Genomic DNA, 17,204 nt, shown 5'->3' with positions numbered 1-17,204 from the left:
TGTGTGGTAGAAGGCTGTGTGTGTGGGGGCTGTGGTAGAAGGCTGTGTGTGTGGGGGGTGTGGTAGAAGGCTGTGTATGTGGGGGGTGTGGTAGAAGGCTGTTTGTGTGGGGTGTGTGGTAGAAGGCTGTGTGTGTGGGGGGTGTGGTAGAAGGCTGTGTGTGTGGAGATGTGGGGTGTGTGGTAGGAGGCTGTGTGTGTGGGATGTGTGGTAGAAGGCTGTGTGTGGGGGGTGTGTGGTAGAAGGCTGCGTGTGTGGGGTGTGTGGTAGAAGGCTGCGTGTGTGGGGGGTGTGGTAGAAGGCTGTGTGTGTGGGGGGGTGTGGTAGAAGGCTGTGTGTGTGGGGTGTGTGGTAGAAGGCTGTGTGTGTGGGGGGTGTGGTAGAAGGCTGTGTGTGTGGGGGGGTGTGGTAGAAGGCTGTGTGTGTGAGGTGTGTGGTAGAAGGCTGTGTGTGTGGGGGGGTGTGGTAGAAGGCTGTGTGTGTGTGGGGGTGGTAGAAGGCTGTGTGTGTGTGGGGGGGGGGGGGTGGTAGAAGGCTGTGTGTGTGAGGTGTGTGGTAGAAGGCTGTGTGTGTGGTAGAAGGCTGTGTGTGTGGGGATGTGTGTGTGTGTGTGGGGGGGGGGGGGGTGGTAGAAGGCTGTGTGTGTGAGGTGTGTGGTAGAAGGCTGTGTGTGTGGGGATGTGTGTGTGTGTCCAATGTAACAGTATAACTTTAGACCGTCCCCTCGACACGGGCGCAAACCAGGGACACTCTGCACACATCAACAACGGTCGCCCACGAAGCATCGTTACCCATCGCTCTACAAAGGCCGCGGCAACCAGGCAACCACAACACATTTGTCTGTTCTTGCTCATTTGGCTAGCTAAGATACTAACCTGCCAATACCTGAACACACTTTCTATGTATTCAGCATCCATTTACGGATCTGATTAAAACACAATGTCTATGTATTCATCATCATTAAAACATCTTATTAAAACACACAGTCCTTTCAGTGCTCCTATGTATGACTAACAGTAGGCTTAACAGTCATCCATTGATTTAATTATACACTCCGTCTGTAACAGCCTCTTTATCCGTTAACTCAGACAGTGTTCTTGTGTTTGAAGGGTCTGTGGAGACTAACGACAATGGCTCAGACACTGAGCTTATATATACACACACACACACACACACACACACACACACACACACACACACACACACACACACACACACACACACACACACACACACACACACACACACACACACACAGAGAGTATGTTTTACTATCCTTGTGGGGACCTAAAATGTATTATTTACCCTAACCCTAACTCCTAAGCCTAAAATAACCTTTGTCCTCACGGGGACATGGGAAATGACCCTACGAGAGAGAATGTTCCTTGTTTTACTATCCTTGTGGGGACTTTTGGGTATTTCCGGTACCCATGAGGATAGTAATACAACCCCCCCCCCCCCCCCCCCCCCCCCCCCCAAAGGGGCTATATACTGTAAAAGGAGGGGTGGGGAAGCTTTTCACTTTTAAAGGAGGGGTGGGGAAGCTTTTCACTGGGACACAGAGAGAAGAGTTTGAGGCTGCTGTCATCTTCCAGTAACACACTGACCCCAGTGTCAGCCAGGAGGGGTGCGGGGAGTTAAGTGTGTGTGAGTAATGCATTACCTTTGCTAACACACACATTAAGGAGGAAAGAGGTGTGTGTGTGTGTGTGTGTGTGTGTGTGTGTGTGGTGTGTGTGTGTGTGTGAGCGAGGATAATGCATTACTCACACACACACACACAACACACTTAACGTGCATGTGTGAATAACGCATTATCCTCGACTATCACACGGAAGGTGTGTGTGAGTAACGCATTATCCTCGACTATCACACGTAAGGTGTGTGTGTGAGTAACGCATTATCCTCGACTATCACACGGAAGGTGTGTGTGAGTAACGCATTATCCTCGACTATCACACGGAAGGTGTGTGTGTGAGTAACGCATTATCCTCGACTATCACACGGAAGGTGTGTGTGTGAGTAACGCATTATCCTCGACTATCACACGGAAGGTGTGTGTGTGAGTAATGCATTATCCTCGACTATCACACGGAAGGTGTGTGTGAGTAACGCATTATCCTCGACTATCACACGGAATGTGTGTGTGAGTAACGCATTATCCTCGACTATCACACGGAAGGTGTGTGTGTGAGTAACGCATTATCCTCGACTATCACACGGAAGGTGTGTGTGTGAGTAACGCATTATCCTCGACTATCACACGGAAGGTGTGTGTGTGTGAGTAACGCATTATCCTCGACTATCACACGGAAGGTGTGTGTGTGTGAGTAACGCATTATCCTCGACTATCACACGGAAGGTGTGTGTGTGTGAGTAACGCATTATCCTCGACTATTACACGGAAGGTGTGTGTGTGTGAGTAACGCATTATCCTCGACTATCACACGGAAGGTGTGTGTGTGTGAGTAACGCATTATCCTCGACTATCACACGGAAGGTGTGTGTGTGAGTAACGCATTATCCTCGACTATCACACGGAAGGTGTGTGTGTGTGAGTAACGCATTATCCTCGACTATCACACGGAAGGTGTGTGTGTGAGTAACGCATTATCCTCGACTATCACACGGAAGGTGTGTGTGTGCGTAACGCATTATCCTCGACTATCACACGGAAGGTGTGTGTGTGAGTAACGCATTATCCTCGACTATCACACGGAAGGTGTGTGTGTGAGTAACGCATTATCCTCGACTATCACACGGAAGGTGTGTGTGTGAGTAACGCATTATCCTCGACTATCACACGGAAGGTGTGTGTGTGAGTAACGCATTATCCTCGACTATCACACGGAAGGTGTGTGTGTGAGTAACGCATTATCCTCGACTATCACACGGAAGGTGTGTGTGTGAGTAACGCATTATCCTCGACTATCACACGGAAGGTGTGTGTGTGAGTAACGCATTATCCTCGACTATCACACGGAAGGTGTGTGTGTGAGTAACGCATTATCCTCGACTATCACACGGAAGGTGTGTGTGTGAGTAACGCATTATCCTCGACTATCACACGGAAGGTGTGTGTGTGAGTAACGCATTATCCTCGACTATCACACGGAAGGTGTGTGTGTGAGTAACGCATTATCCTCGACTATCACACGGAAGGTGTGTGTGTGAGTAACGCATTATCCTCGACTATCACACGGAAGGTGTGTGTGTGAGTAATGCGTTATCCTCGACTATCACACGGAAGGTGTGTGTGTGAGTAACGCATTATCCTCGACTATCACACGGAAGGTGTGTGTGTGAGTGATGCATTATCCTCGACTATCACACGGAAGGTGTGTGTGTGTGAGTAACGCATTATCCTCGACTATCACACGGAAGGTGTGTGTGTGAGTAACTCATTATCCTCGACTATCACACGGAAGGTGTGTGTGTGAGTAACGCATTATCCTCGACTATCACACGGAAGGTGTGTGTGTGAGTAACGCATTATCCTCGACTATCACACGGAAGGTGTGTGTGTGAGTAACTCATTATCCTCGACTATCACACGGAAGGTGTGTGTGTGAGTAACGCATTATCCTCGACTATCACACGGAAGGTGTGTGTGTGAGTAACGCATTATCCTCGACTATCACACGGAAGGTGTGTGTGTGACCTGTAACATCACTGTTCTGAGTCCACCTGTCTTTTTTGCCCCAGAAAAGGGATGTTCTGTTTTCCCTCTGTGAAGATTCAGAGATATAGACAGTCCACAACACATGGAGATGCATGATAATAAACCAGTTCTGGACACAGTGGGATAAATATGCCCTCCAGGCTGGGCTGAGTAGTAGAATCATTCAGAACAATTTTAAGCAAGTCGAAGTCAAGTTGATAATTCATCAATATCTTTATCATCATCGTGACCTTATAGCAGTACAACAGAACAGTCACAATAGTATGAGCTGTTGCGTTCTGTAGTTAGGGATAGGAGTTTTCCTGACCTCAACTTGACCAGGAAAAACTCTTGGCCCTGGTCATGGTCAGTAGGAATAGTATTAGCAGGAGCCGGTGTTAACACGATGCTGTTGTAAACTTAATGGACATTCGCAGGTGCAACTTTTATGATGTCGTAGTTTCACAGCAGACGTTTAACTACAGCAGTGTTGCTTTATGTCGTTGACGTAATGGCATTTCTCTCCAACCTCACGCATGTGTGAGTCGGACTGCCTCTGCTCCCTATGCAGACTGTGTAGACTGTGCAGACTGTGCAAACTGTGTGTTCGTGGGCATAAAGTTTTGTTCCTCCAAGTGAACCCATAGCGCCACCATTTCAGTTCAAAATTTGTGTCCGTAGATTATAAACCCATTTATTTTTTAATTGCGTTAACACGATCCAGAGAGGCATAACAAATGCCCAGCGATGTAGATCACCACGGCAACAGCTACCCAAACCCATACTAACTAATGCTGCAGTGGTGATGTCAGTGAGATGGTGGATCTGTCCCAAATGGCCCCCCATTCCCTATGTAGTGCACCACGTTTGATTAGTGCCCATAGGGCTCTGATCAAAAGTAGTGTAGTATGTAGGAAATAGAGTGTTATTTGGGACGCAGACATGGTGTGAGTGACTGTTACCATGACAATAACAAGACATGCTGCATCAATCAACGCCCTGCCTGAAGGTGTTGCCGAAGCAACACAGCGCTGGTGATTGAACCCAGACGCACAGGGGGATTCCAGAACTTCCCAGAAGTTCTTATGGAATGGGGAGGGAAGCATTGAATATACACTCTGAATAGGGGTCAAACTCATCCACAACGAAGAGGAAAGAATCCATTGATGACTAGTGATATAGTTAATATTAAGGCAGTTGGATTTGACACGCAGGCCTTATAAGACCATTATAAGCATGGTTTGATACATGCATAGCTTTCTCATAGTGCAGTTCAGGTTAGAAGGGAGAAGAAAACAACATGTTGTATGACAAAGGGTACTGAGCTAAAAGGTAGAGCTGCCGCTTTCAAGGAGCGGGACTCGAACCCAGAAGCGTATAAGAAATCCCATTATGCCTTCCAACTGGTCAAAGACTCCAGTCACCCTGTTCATAGACTGTTCTCTCTGCTACCACATGGCAAGCGGTACCGGAGCGCCAAGTCTAGGTCCAAAAGGTTTCTTAACAGCTTCTAACCCCAAGTCATGAGACTCCTGAACAGCTAATCAAATGCCTACCCAGACTGCTCTTTTACGATGCTGCTACTCTCTGTTTATTATCTATGCATAGTCACTTTAACTCTACCTACATGTACATACCACAATTACCTCGACTAACCGGTACCCCTGCACATTAACTCTGTACCGGTACTCCCTGTATATAGCCACGCTATTGTTATTTTACTGCTGCTGTTTAACTATTTGTTACTTTTTATTTTCTATTATTTACTTAACACTTATTTTTCTTAAAACTGCATTGTTGGTTAATGGCTTGTAAGCATTTCACCTGTTGTATTCGGCGTGTGTGACAAATAAGTCTTGGGTTAAATGGGCGGCGGGTAGCGGTTACGTGGTGTTGTGCCAGTTACCAAAAGGCCACTGGTTCGAATACCCGAGCCGACAAGGTGAAAAATGTCTATGTGCCATTGAGCAAGGCACTTAACCCTAATTTGCTCCAGAGGCATCGTACTACAATGGTTGACTGACACTGTAAAACAACACATTTCAATGCATCTATTCGGTGTATGTGACAATAAAATCAATATTTTTAATTGTTCTTATTATAAAGGTACAAATCATACAGTCCAAAGAATGGCAACCCCTAGTCAAACTGTTATCATAACCTCCTGGAGGGTAGTCAAACTGTTATCGTAACCCCCTGGAGGGTAGTCAAAGTGTTATCGTAACCCCCTGGAGGGTAGTCAAACTGTTATCATAACCCCCTGGAGGGTAGTCAAACTGTTATCGTAACCCCCTGGAGGGTAGTCAAACTGTTATCATAACCCCCTGGAGGGTGGCCAAACTGTTATCGTAACCCCCTGGAGGGTGGTCAAACTGTTATCATAACCTCCTGGAGGGTGGTCAAACTGTTATCGTAACCTCCTGGAGGGTAGTCAAACTGTTATCATAACCTCCTGGAGGGTGGTCAAACTGTTATTGTAACCCCCTGGAGGGTAGTCAAACTGTTATCATAACCCCCTGGAGGGTAGTCAAACTGTTATCATAACCCCCCTGGAGGGTAGTCAAACTGTTATCATAACCCCCTGGAGGGTAGTCAAACTGTTATCATAACCCCCTGGAGGGTAGTCAAACTGTTATCGTAACCCCCTGGAGGGTGGTCAAACTGTTATCATAACCCCCTGGAGGGTGGTCAAACTGTTATCATAACCCCCTGGAGGGTAGTCAAACTGTTATCGTAACCCCCCTGGAGGGTGGTCAAACTGTTATCATAACCCCCTGGAGGGTAGTCAAACAGTTATCATAACCTCCTGGAGGGTGGTCAAACTGTTATCATAACCCCCTGGAGGGTGGTCAAACTGTTATCATAACCCCCTGGAGGGTAGTCAAACTGTTATCGTAACCCCCTGGAGGGTAGTCAAACTGTTATCATAACCCCCTGGAGGGTAGTCAAACTGTTATCATAACCCCCTGGAGGGTAGTCAAACTGTTATCATAACCCCCTGGAGGGTAGTCAAACTGTTATCATAACCCCCTGGAGGGTGGCCAAACTGTTATCATAACCTCCTGGAGAGTAGTCAAACTGTTATCATAACCTCCTGGAGGGTAGTCAAACTGTTATCATAACCTCCTGGAGGGTAGTCAAACTGTTATCATATTAACAGAGATCTGACTTCTGCCATAATCTACTCCTAGTCACCATCCGTCTCTTCAGTATGAATCACTAACAAACCAGACAGGCTTAGTAAGTCACAACAAGCACAGACATTACAAGCAAAGCATTACGTTTATAGCTGTGTTAAGCTGGGTTAATACAGTTTCTGGAAAGAGATTGTTATGAACGGAGGAGTTTCTGAGAAGAGCTGGATGAGTAATGCAGTATTTATAAAAACACTGAGGTTTATGTTTTGTGACACAAAGTATATTCATATACACACACACACACACACACACACACACACACACACACACACACACACACACACACACACACACACACACACACACACACACACACACACACACACACTACGTTTGCACGTGTTTTTAATGTAAACTAGTGGTGATTAGTCATAGGTGAGTGTACAGCTAGATAAGATTTAACAGCTGGACTACTATGATATTATATAACATCTCTCTCTGTCTCTCTCGCTCTGTTTCTCTGTCTATCTCTCTCCCTGTCTCTCTCGCTCTGTTTCTCTGTCTATCTCTGTCTCTCTCGCTCTGTTTCTCTGTCTATCTCTCTCTCTGTCGCTCTCTCTCTGTTTCTCTGTCTATCTCTCTCTCTGTCTCTCTCGCTCTGTTTCTCTGTCTATCTCTCTATCGGTCTCTCTCTCTCTGTTTCTCTGTCTATCTCTCTATCGGTCTCTCTCGCTCTGTTTCTCTGTCTATCTCTCTATCGGTCTCTCTCGCTCTGTTTCTCTGTCTATCTCTCTATCGGTCTCTCTCGCTCTGTTTCTCTGTCTATCTCTCTCTCTGTCTCTCTCGCTCTGTTTCTCTGTCTATCTCTCTCTCTGTCTCTCTCGCTCTGTTTCTCTGTCTATCTCTCTCTCTGTCGCTCTCTCTCTGTTTCTCTGTCTATCTCTCTATCGGTCTCTCTCTCTCTCTCACACATTTCCTATTCATTCCATCATCTCTCTCTCACTCTCTGTCTCTCTCTCTACTCCGTCTCTCTCTCTCTCTCTCTCTCACACATTTCCTATTCATTCCATTATCTCTCTCTGTCTCTCTCGCTCCGTTTCTCTGTCTATCTCTCTATCGGTCTCTCTCTCTCTGTTTCTCTGTCTATCTCTCTCTCTGTCTCTCTCGCTCTGTTTCTCTGTCTATCTCTCTATCGGTCTCTCTCTCTCTCTCACACATTTCCTATTCATTCCATCATCTCTCTCTCACTCTCTGTCTCTCTCACTCTACTCCGTCTCTCTCTCTCTCACACATTTCCTATTCATTCCATCATCTCTCTCTCACTCTCTGTCTCTCTCACTCTACTCCGTCTCTCTCTCTCTCACACACATTTCCTATTCATTCCATTATCTCTCTCTGTCTCTCTCGCTCTGTTTCTCTGTCTATCTCTCTATCGGTCTCTCTCTCTCTGTTTCTCTGTCTATCTCTCTATCGGTCTCTCTCTCTCTCTCACACATTTCCTATTCATTCCATTATCTCTCTCTGTCTCTCTCGCTCTGTTTCTCTGTCTATCTCTCTATCGGTCTCTCTCGCTCTGTTTCTCTGTCTATCTCTCTCTCGGTCTCTCTCGCTCTGTTTCTCTGTCTATCTCTCTCTCGGTCTCTCTCGCTCTCTCTCACACATTTCCTATTCATTCCATCATCTCTCTCTCACTCTCTGTCTCTCTCACTCTACTCCGTCTCTCTCTCTCTCTCACACATTTCCTATTCATTCCATTATCTCTCTCTCACTCTCTGTCTCACACTCTCTCTCCCTGTCTCTCTCTCTCACATGTCCTATTAATTCCAACGTCTCTCTGTCTCGCTCTCTCTCTGTCTCTCTCTCTGTCTGTCTCTCTCACTCACTCTCTCACTGTCTCACTCACTCACTCTCACATTTCCTATTCATTCCATCATCTCTCTCTGTCTCTCTCTCTCACATTTCCTATTCATTCCGTCATTTCTCTCTGTCATCTCTCTTAATTCCATTCCATCATCTCGCTCTCTCTGTCTCTCACACATTTCCTATTCATTCCATCATCTCTCTCTGTCTCTCTCTCTCTCACACATTTCCTAATCATTCCATCATCTCTCTCTGTCTCTCTCCTGTGTTCTAGATGTGTAAGAAGCTGTGGTCTACGGTGATGGAGGGGAACAAGGTTCTAGAGCATCCATCCTGGTGGGCAGAGTTCACCTCAGACAAGCCTGTGGTGGGTTTTCCTCTGACCCAAGCTGTAGGGTTCTAGATCGCAGTTCTAGAGTCCCTGGTTCCCCGGACCCACCCATTGATTAATATATACACTAGATGACTGTTGAAGCCATGGTACCTCCATTTTGGAAGCTATAGAAATGAAGTCGTTGTGACGCCTCCTGGTTCGCGACGAAGCTACAGACACCTTAATGCTTTAAATATAACTTTCAAATGATGTTATGTGAGATTAACATAAACATGTTCAATTAAAAATATATAAAAACAGTTTACTTAAAGTATACATTTTAATTACTTTATTGAAAATGCAAATATATTGAAAATGAAATACAGAAATGTCTAATGTACATAAGTATTCACACCTCTGAGTCAATACAATACAATACACATAATAATTCACATTTCCTGTTGCTGCAGGATTATTTTTCTGCTGTAGCAAACTGGCTCAAATTAAGATCCTACATCTGTATGGCCCTCAATTTACTATGGTAAAATTGGGGTAATTGTGGGAAACTGCCTATGAAGGGAAGTAGCAACACATCTGCCACGCTGATCCTCAACACTGGAGCTCCCCAGGGGTGCGTGCTCAGTCCCCTCCTGTACTCCCTGTTCACCCATGACTGCATGGCCAGGCATGACTCCAACACCATCATTAAGTTTGCAGACGACACAACAGTGATAGGCCTGATCACCGACAACGACGAGACAGCCTATAGCGAGGAGGTCAGAGACCTGGCCGGGTGGTGCCAGACTAAGGAGATGATTGTGGACTACAGGGAAAGGAGGACCGAGCACGCCACCATTCTCATCGACGGGGCTGTAGTGGAGCAGGTTGAGAACTTCAAGTTCCTTGGTGTCCACATCAACAACAAACTAGAATGGTCCAAACACACCAAGACAGTCGTGAAGAGGGCACGACAAGCCTATTCCCCCTCAGGAAACTAAAAAGATTTGGCATGGGTCCTGAGATCCTCAAAAGGTTCTACAGCTGCAACATCGAGAGCATCCTGACTGGTTGCATCACTGCCTGGTATGGCAATTGCTCGGCCTCTGACCGCAAGGCACTACAGAGGGTAGTGCGTACGGCCCAGTACATCACTGGGGCTAAGCTGCCTGCCATCCAGGACCTCTACACCAGGCGGTGTCAGAGGATGGCCCTAAAAATTGTGAAAGACCCCAGTCATAGACTGTTCTCTCTACTACCGCATGGCAAGCGGTACCGGAGTGCCAAGTCTCGGACAAAAAGGCTTCTCAACGGTTTTTACCCCCAAGCCATAAGACTCCTGAACAGGTAATCAAATGGCTAACCGGACTATTTGCATTGTGTGCCCCCCCAACCCCTCTTTTTACGCTGCTGCTACTCTCTGTTTATCATCTATGCATAGTCACTTTAACTATATATTCATGTACATACTACCTCAATTGGGCCGACCAACCAGTGCTCCCGCACATTGGCTAACCGGGCTATCTGCATTGTGTCCCACCCACCACCCGCCAACCACTCTTTTACGCTACTGCTAGTCTCTGTTCATCATATATGCATAGTCACTTTAACCATATCTACATGTACCGGTACATACTACCTCAATCAGCCTGACTAACCTGTGTCTGTATGTAGCCTAGCTACTTTTATAGCCTCGCTACTGTATATAGCCTGTCTTTTTACTGTTGTTTTATTTCTTAACCTACCTATTGTTCACCTAATACCTTTTTTGCACTATTGGTTAGAGCCTGTAAGTAAGCATTTCACTGTACGGTCTACACCTGTTGTATTCAAAACTTTGATTTGATTTGAAAGAGTTTATATTCATTACATTATATTTCATAATTGGAACTGATTTACCATGATAGGATGCCAGCTAACCCCACATGAATTAGATTATAGATAACTACATGAATTAAGATTTCAATCAAATGTATTTATAAAGCCCTTTTTACCTCAGCAGATGTCAGAAAGTGCTGTACAGAAAGATATTTGAGCTTATTTTGATTGCCAAATGATTCCATGGTTGTCTAATGTGTATATAGTTGTACTGTATTTCACACGTAATGCTGTATATATTTCTAGCAAATTTGGTAAAATACTGACTGAATAAAGGGTTTGTAAAATAAACATGAAATAAAGATTTTGACTAATACAAATACATGGATTGCATTGATGGATTATAATTTCAGTGAAGCACATACTTAGTTAATTTTATATTCACATCTTAAGTAACCATGCTTGCTTGATGAGTAGCACCCTTGCCTGAGACCTGAAGACTTGCGTTAGCTCCCCAAGCTAATGTCGAGGTTTTAGCTCAGCTGGCTAACACTGTTGCGGTTTACTGGAGACCCGGATTTGAAGTCTAGGTGATCACATTAGCATTTATTACAATAATATGACATTTTAATAACGTTAGTCCTTTTATATACTCTTTTTTTCTCGTTCCTATCAGTTGAGCTTCATGTTTGGCAATCAGCATCCGTTCCAATCAAAATCTTATTAAATCCTTATGAACACACTAACCTCCCGAAATGTCCTGATATTGTTTTCTTCAGCAGGGGCTCTAGTAAAAAAAATAACTTCTGAGGTTCTAAAACGATCCATCTCTTAAAGGGATACTTCAGGATTTTGGCAAGGATGCCCTTTATCTAGTTTTGTTAGCACATTGACTGGAATTCTATGGCTGCCCACAGACTCATAGACTTCCAGTCTTTGCACTAGTGCTAGTTAGCAATTTTCTTCAAACTGCATGCAGAGACAAAAAAATCTGGGGAAGTAGATAAAAGTCTGGGGAAGTAAATAAAAGGCCTCATTCTGAGGTATCCCCTTTAAGAAAGGGTGGAATCCATCTATGTGTCAGATTTTTTCAAACCCTAAAGATCCATTCTTCTAAACACACCATCTTGGCAAAGAAATAGGTCACATGTTATTTGGATAGTCACTCTATAAGAAGATACTTATAAGAGGGGGAAAAGAGGTTTAGTTCATCCATCTCTGGATCGGAACGAAGTTTGAAAACCCCAAAGATCCTGGTGTGTGTAACGATGTGCGCTGAGAGTCGGGAAGCAAGTTCAGGGAGTGAGTGTTTTAATGAATAAACACAACATCATACATAATAAGAAACACGAACAACACACAGAACTGACACAGGAACATAAATAATAACGTCTGGGGAAGGAACCTAAGGGAGTGACATATATAGGGAAGGTAATCAGGGAAGTGATGGAGTCCAGGTGAGTCTGATGACGCGTAGGTGCGCGTAACGATGGTGACAGGTGTGCGCCATAACGAGCAGCCTGGTGACCTAGAGGCCCGGAGAGGGAGCACATGTGACAGTGTGACACAGTTTTGTGTTTGACCTGGTGACCTAGAGGCCGGAGCAGCCTGGTGACCTAGAGGCCGGAGCAGCCTGGTGACCTAGAGGCTGGAGAGGGAGCACATGTGACAGTGTGACACAGTTTTGTGTTTGACCTGGTGACCTAGAGGCCGGAGCAGCCTGGTGACCTAGAGGCCGGAGCAGCCTGGTGACCTAGAGGCCGGAGAGGGAGCACTTGTGACAGTGTGACACAGTTTTGTGTTTGTATTTGCCTGGCAACACATGCACACACACACATACACACTCACACGTTGTCTGGGAAGGAAATATTCATTAATCAACACCACAACCCTTGTCCTCCCAACATCCGGTCCTTAAAATTAAGCTTTGGACATATGTTGTCTCAGATTTTACAGTGGGTGTGGTGTGTGTGGACGTGTTTAACTATTCTTGGGACCAGAAGTCCACTCACGAGTAGTAAACAAACAAACATTTGACCAACTGGGGACATTTTGACAGTTCCGACGAGGTCAAAGGCTATTTTTAGGGGGTTTAGGGTTAAGGTTAGAATTACTGTTAGGGTTAGAATTACATTTAGAGTTAGGGTCAGAAGCTAGGGTTAGGTTTAGGTTTTTGGATTAAGGAGGGTTAAGATTAGGGTAAGGGTAAGAGTACGGGTTAGGGGTTAGGGAAAATAGGACAGAATTGTGTGTCCCCACAAGGTTAGCTGTACAAGACTGTGTGTGTGTGTGTGTGTGTGTATGTGTGCGTGCGTGCATGCGTCAGTGTGTTGTAACTTTAACTTAATCTCAGAACTAATTGCTCAAAAATGTTTGTGTTACCTTTTCAGATAAGGGTTTGAGGGATGTTTATGTTGGAAGTCACTACGATATTTCAACATCATAAATTGCATGTAGACTTAAGTAATTCATTTCTTGGAGCCCAATCAAACCACTTCTGACCTACTGGTGAATCCAAGATGGCAGACTTGTTGAAATTCATAATTTCCTCCTTGGGAGGGACATGGACAGGACCTATGAATTAGAAGTGCTCGGCAGTGCAAACAGTCTAGACACTTGTCTCTATTGTGGATGACCATTGGCACCTGAATGTGTGTGTTTGGACAGATTATTTTTGCTATATTTCTTTAAGTTGGACCATCTTCAGTCTACAGATGTAGGATCTAAATTTGATCATTATTTTGTTGCTGAGAATTTTCCTGCAACGCAGTTAATGCAGATGAGCTTGATGATTTACATAAATTCACAGCTTACAAGGTCATATTAACAGTAGTATTCCACTTCTCATGTAGCATCAACAATGTAGAAAATAGCAAAAAAATAAAAACCCTGGAATGAGTAGGTGTGTCCAAACTTTTGACTGGTACTGTATGTAGCTGTGGTTGTCTTGTCTGGGCCAGCCGTGTTTTCTCCTTCATGTCTCCCTGCTTTATTTCTATGTCTGTACCATCACTAATTCTCTCCTTCCCTCCCTCCGGCCGTTCTCCCTCTCTTGTATGTCCGTGCCGTCAATCTCTTATTTCAGTTTTCTCCTTCCCTCGCTGTCTTCTGTTTTATGGCTGTAGCGTTACTATTTCGTTCTCTCTTTCACTCTTTCCGTCTCCCTCTCTTCTTTCTGTCACTCTTTCTGTCTCCCTCTCTTCTTTCTGTAACTCTTTCTGTCTCCCTCTCTTCTTCCTGTCACTCTTTCTGTCTCCCTCTCTTCTTTCTGTCACTCTTTCTCTCCTTTCTTCTTCATCTCCTTATTTTCCTCCCTCTATATCTCTACCATCTCTCTTTCCCTCTTTCCTTCGACGTCTCACCCTTTCTCTCGGTTCATTTGCTGCGTCTCTATGCGTTACATTCCAGACATTCATTCTAGAATCCCAGGAGATTCTAGGAGGCCAAATTCTAAATTCAAGCTCTTTGTTTTCAGGAGACACAAGTTCATCCCAATGAATTATGAACCCAACATCATAACTCAATCCAAACTGCCAGGTCATTTAAAGTGTCCCTGTGTCTATTACTGCACTGTCAGCAATATTTACAGACGCTTAACTATAAGACAATAATGGTGTTAACTTAAAGCATGCTGAGCATACATCAGCCAAGACACCAATGTCTTCTTTTATAGCTAAATGGATGGTTTATAACTAAATGGATGGTTTATAGCTAAATGGATGGTTTATAACTAAATGGATGGTTTATAGCTAAATGGATGGTTCATAGCTAAATGGATGGTTTATAACTAAATGGATGGTTTATAGCTAAATGGATGGTTCATAGCTAAATGGATGGTTTGTAGCTAAATGGATGGTTCATAGCTAAATGGATGGTTTATAACTAAATGGATGTTTTATAACTAAATGGATGGTTTATAACTAAATGGATGGTTTATAACTAAATGGATGGTTTATAACTAAATGGATGGTTTATAACTAAATGGATGGTTTATAACTAAATGGATGGTTTATAGCTAAATGGATGGTTTATAACTAAATGGATGGTTTATAGCTAAATGGATGGTTTATAGCTAAATGGATGGTTTATAACTAAATGGATGGTTTATAACTAAATGGATGGTTTATAACTAAATGGATGGTTTATAACTAAATGGATGGTTCATAGCTAAATGGATGGTTCATAACTAAATGGATGGTTTATAGCTAAATGGATGGTATTTTTTTAAAGAGTTTAAAGCTCATAGCTGCGGAGGATAAAGGCAAATTGCAGTCAGAATGGGAGCAAAGGTGAATTTCTATATTGGTTTGAGATTGCACCGGTGGTTTGTGTTTAGGATACTCCTTTAAAACACATGTGGTCTGAAACAGAGAAGGAATGGAGGCCCCAGCTATATATATATATATATATATATATAGAGAGAGAGAGAGAGAGAGAGAGAGAGAGAGAGAGAGAGAGAGAGAGAGAGAGAGAGAGAGAGAGAGAGAGAGAGAGAGAGAGAGGAGAGAGAGAGAGAGAGAGAGAGAGAGAGAGAGAGAGAGAGAGAGAGAGAGAGAGAGAGAGAGAGAGAGAGAGAGAGAGAGAGAGAGAGAGAGAGAGAGAGAGAGAGAGAGAGAGAGAGAATCTCACATTTGCTCTGTAATGGCTGGATTGAGGCTACATAGAACTAAACAAACACACACACACACACACACACACACAATTGAACAGGAGATGCAACACTTCTACTGTGGGAAGGAGCTTTGGCCTCACATCTCTCCTCTCCCAAATACATTCTCTCTGATCCCATTTGGACAATGTCCATTGACTTGACTGATTTTCAAAAGCCAAACAAAATCAGTCCCATATTAGCAAGCTTTTCATTTTAACATAACATTTCAAATGAAGTTTTCTGCCAACTTTTCCATCAACGTCATAAAAGATGACAGTATGAGAGTTCAGAGGATTGTCATTTTTTGGGCAGATGATGAAATGAAATGAGAAGTGAAGTGATTTTGTTTATTAGATATATGTGTGGTTTAGCGAGCCAAAGTCAACATTATGGTTCTTATCCGATTATAAAATGTTTCTGTCATAGGCTACATCCCCTAATGGCACCCTATTCCATACATAGTGCACCATATGGGCCCTGGTCTAAAGTAGTGAACTATGTAGGGTATAGGGTGCCATTAGGGACACAAATATAGCATTTAATGTAGTATTTCATATAGTATTTAATATAGCATTTAATGTAGTATTTCATATAGTATTTAATATAGCATTTAATGTAGTATTTAATATAGTATTGAATGTAGTTTTTAATATAGCATTTAATGTTTATTTTTTTATTTTTTATTTCACCTTTATTTAACCAGGTAGGCAAATTGAGAACACGTTCTCATTTACAATTGCGACCTGGCCGTATAATGTAGTATTTCATATAGTATTTAATATAGCATTTAATGTAGTATTTCATATAGTATTTAATATAGCATTTAATGTAGTATTTCATATAGTATTTAATATAGCATTTAATGTATTTAATATAGTATTAAATGTAGTTTTTAATATAGCATTTAATATAGCATTTAATGTAGTATTTAATATAGTATTTAATATAGCATTTAATGTAGTATTTAATATAGTATTTAATATAGCATTTAATGTAGTATTTAATATAGTATTTCAACAGGATGGGGCGAAACAAAATGGAGAGAAACAGCTGTCAACCTCCGCTTATGGTATTGACCCAGATTATGTTCAAATTATAGTTTAGGTAGCCTATTATCATTGATACTATGACACCATCCTGCCTATCTGGCCATTGCCCATAAGTCATAAACCTTCAAAGTCGATGTTGCAAAAACCACGATCCAACTATCAGAGTATTCTGAAAACCAGCTTTCCTTCGACACTGTCTTGGAATCTAATATCGGGGGTTTAGGAATGCTTCTGTAATGCTTTATTATATATCCATGACCGGGTGATACACTAAATCACATGGCTCCAACAGCCATGTTGGATTGATCAGCTACCCACACAGACTGAGGTTTGAGGTTTGGGCTGGGAAACTGGAGCCCGGCGGCCTCGATCTGTGCCAAGAGCTACAGGAACTGGCCTGAAAGGCTAGTATTACTATGGCCTATATCTTATGTCGTTGTCATAACCACTGAGTAAATCTTCCAATGAACTAACTCAGCAAAACTTAAAGAGTGTATTCATAAGGCTGAAACATTAGAGTGTTGCAAAGAGACATATCATTTATAGTGACGGACATGTTAGATAATGAATATTATCTGTTCTACATTATGTATTTCTATCTGAACGTTTTTGTCGTGTTCCAACATCAGAACTAGAATGATTTCTATAGCGATTCTATTTCTATGGTTCCAGCCTTCTGAAGAAATCCCAGGTTCCTTCTCGTTGATTGAGTCTTTCA

Source organism: Salvelinus fontinalis, chromosome 36 (genome assembly GCF_029448725.1).
Source record: "Salvelinus fontinalis isolate EN_2023a chromosome 36, ASM2944872v1, whole genome shotgun sequence".
Lineage (NCBI taxonomy): Eukaryota > Metazoa > Chordata > Actinopteri > Salmoniformes > Salmonidae > Salvelinus > Salvelinus fontinalis.
The sequence above is the reverse complement of the archived record's forward strand: the minus strand, read 5'-3'. Positions refer to the sequence as shown.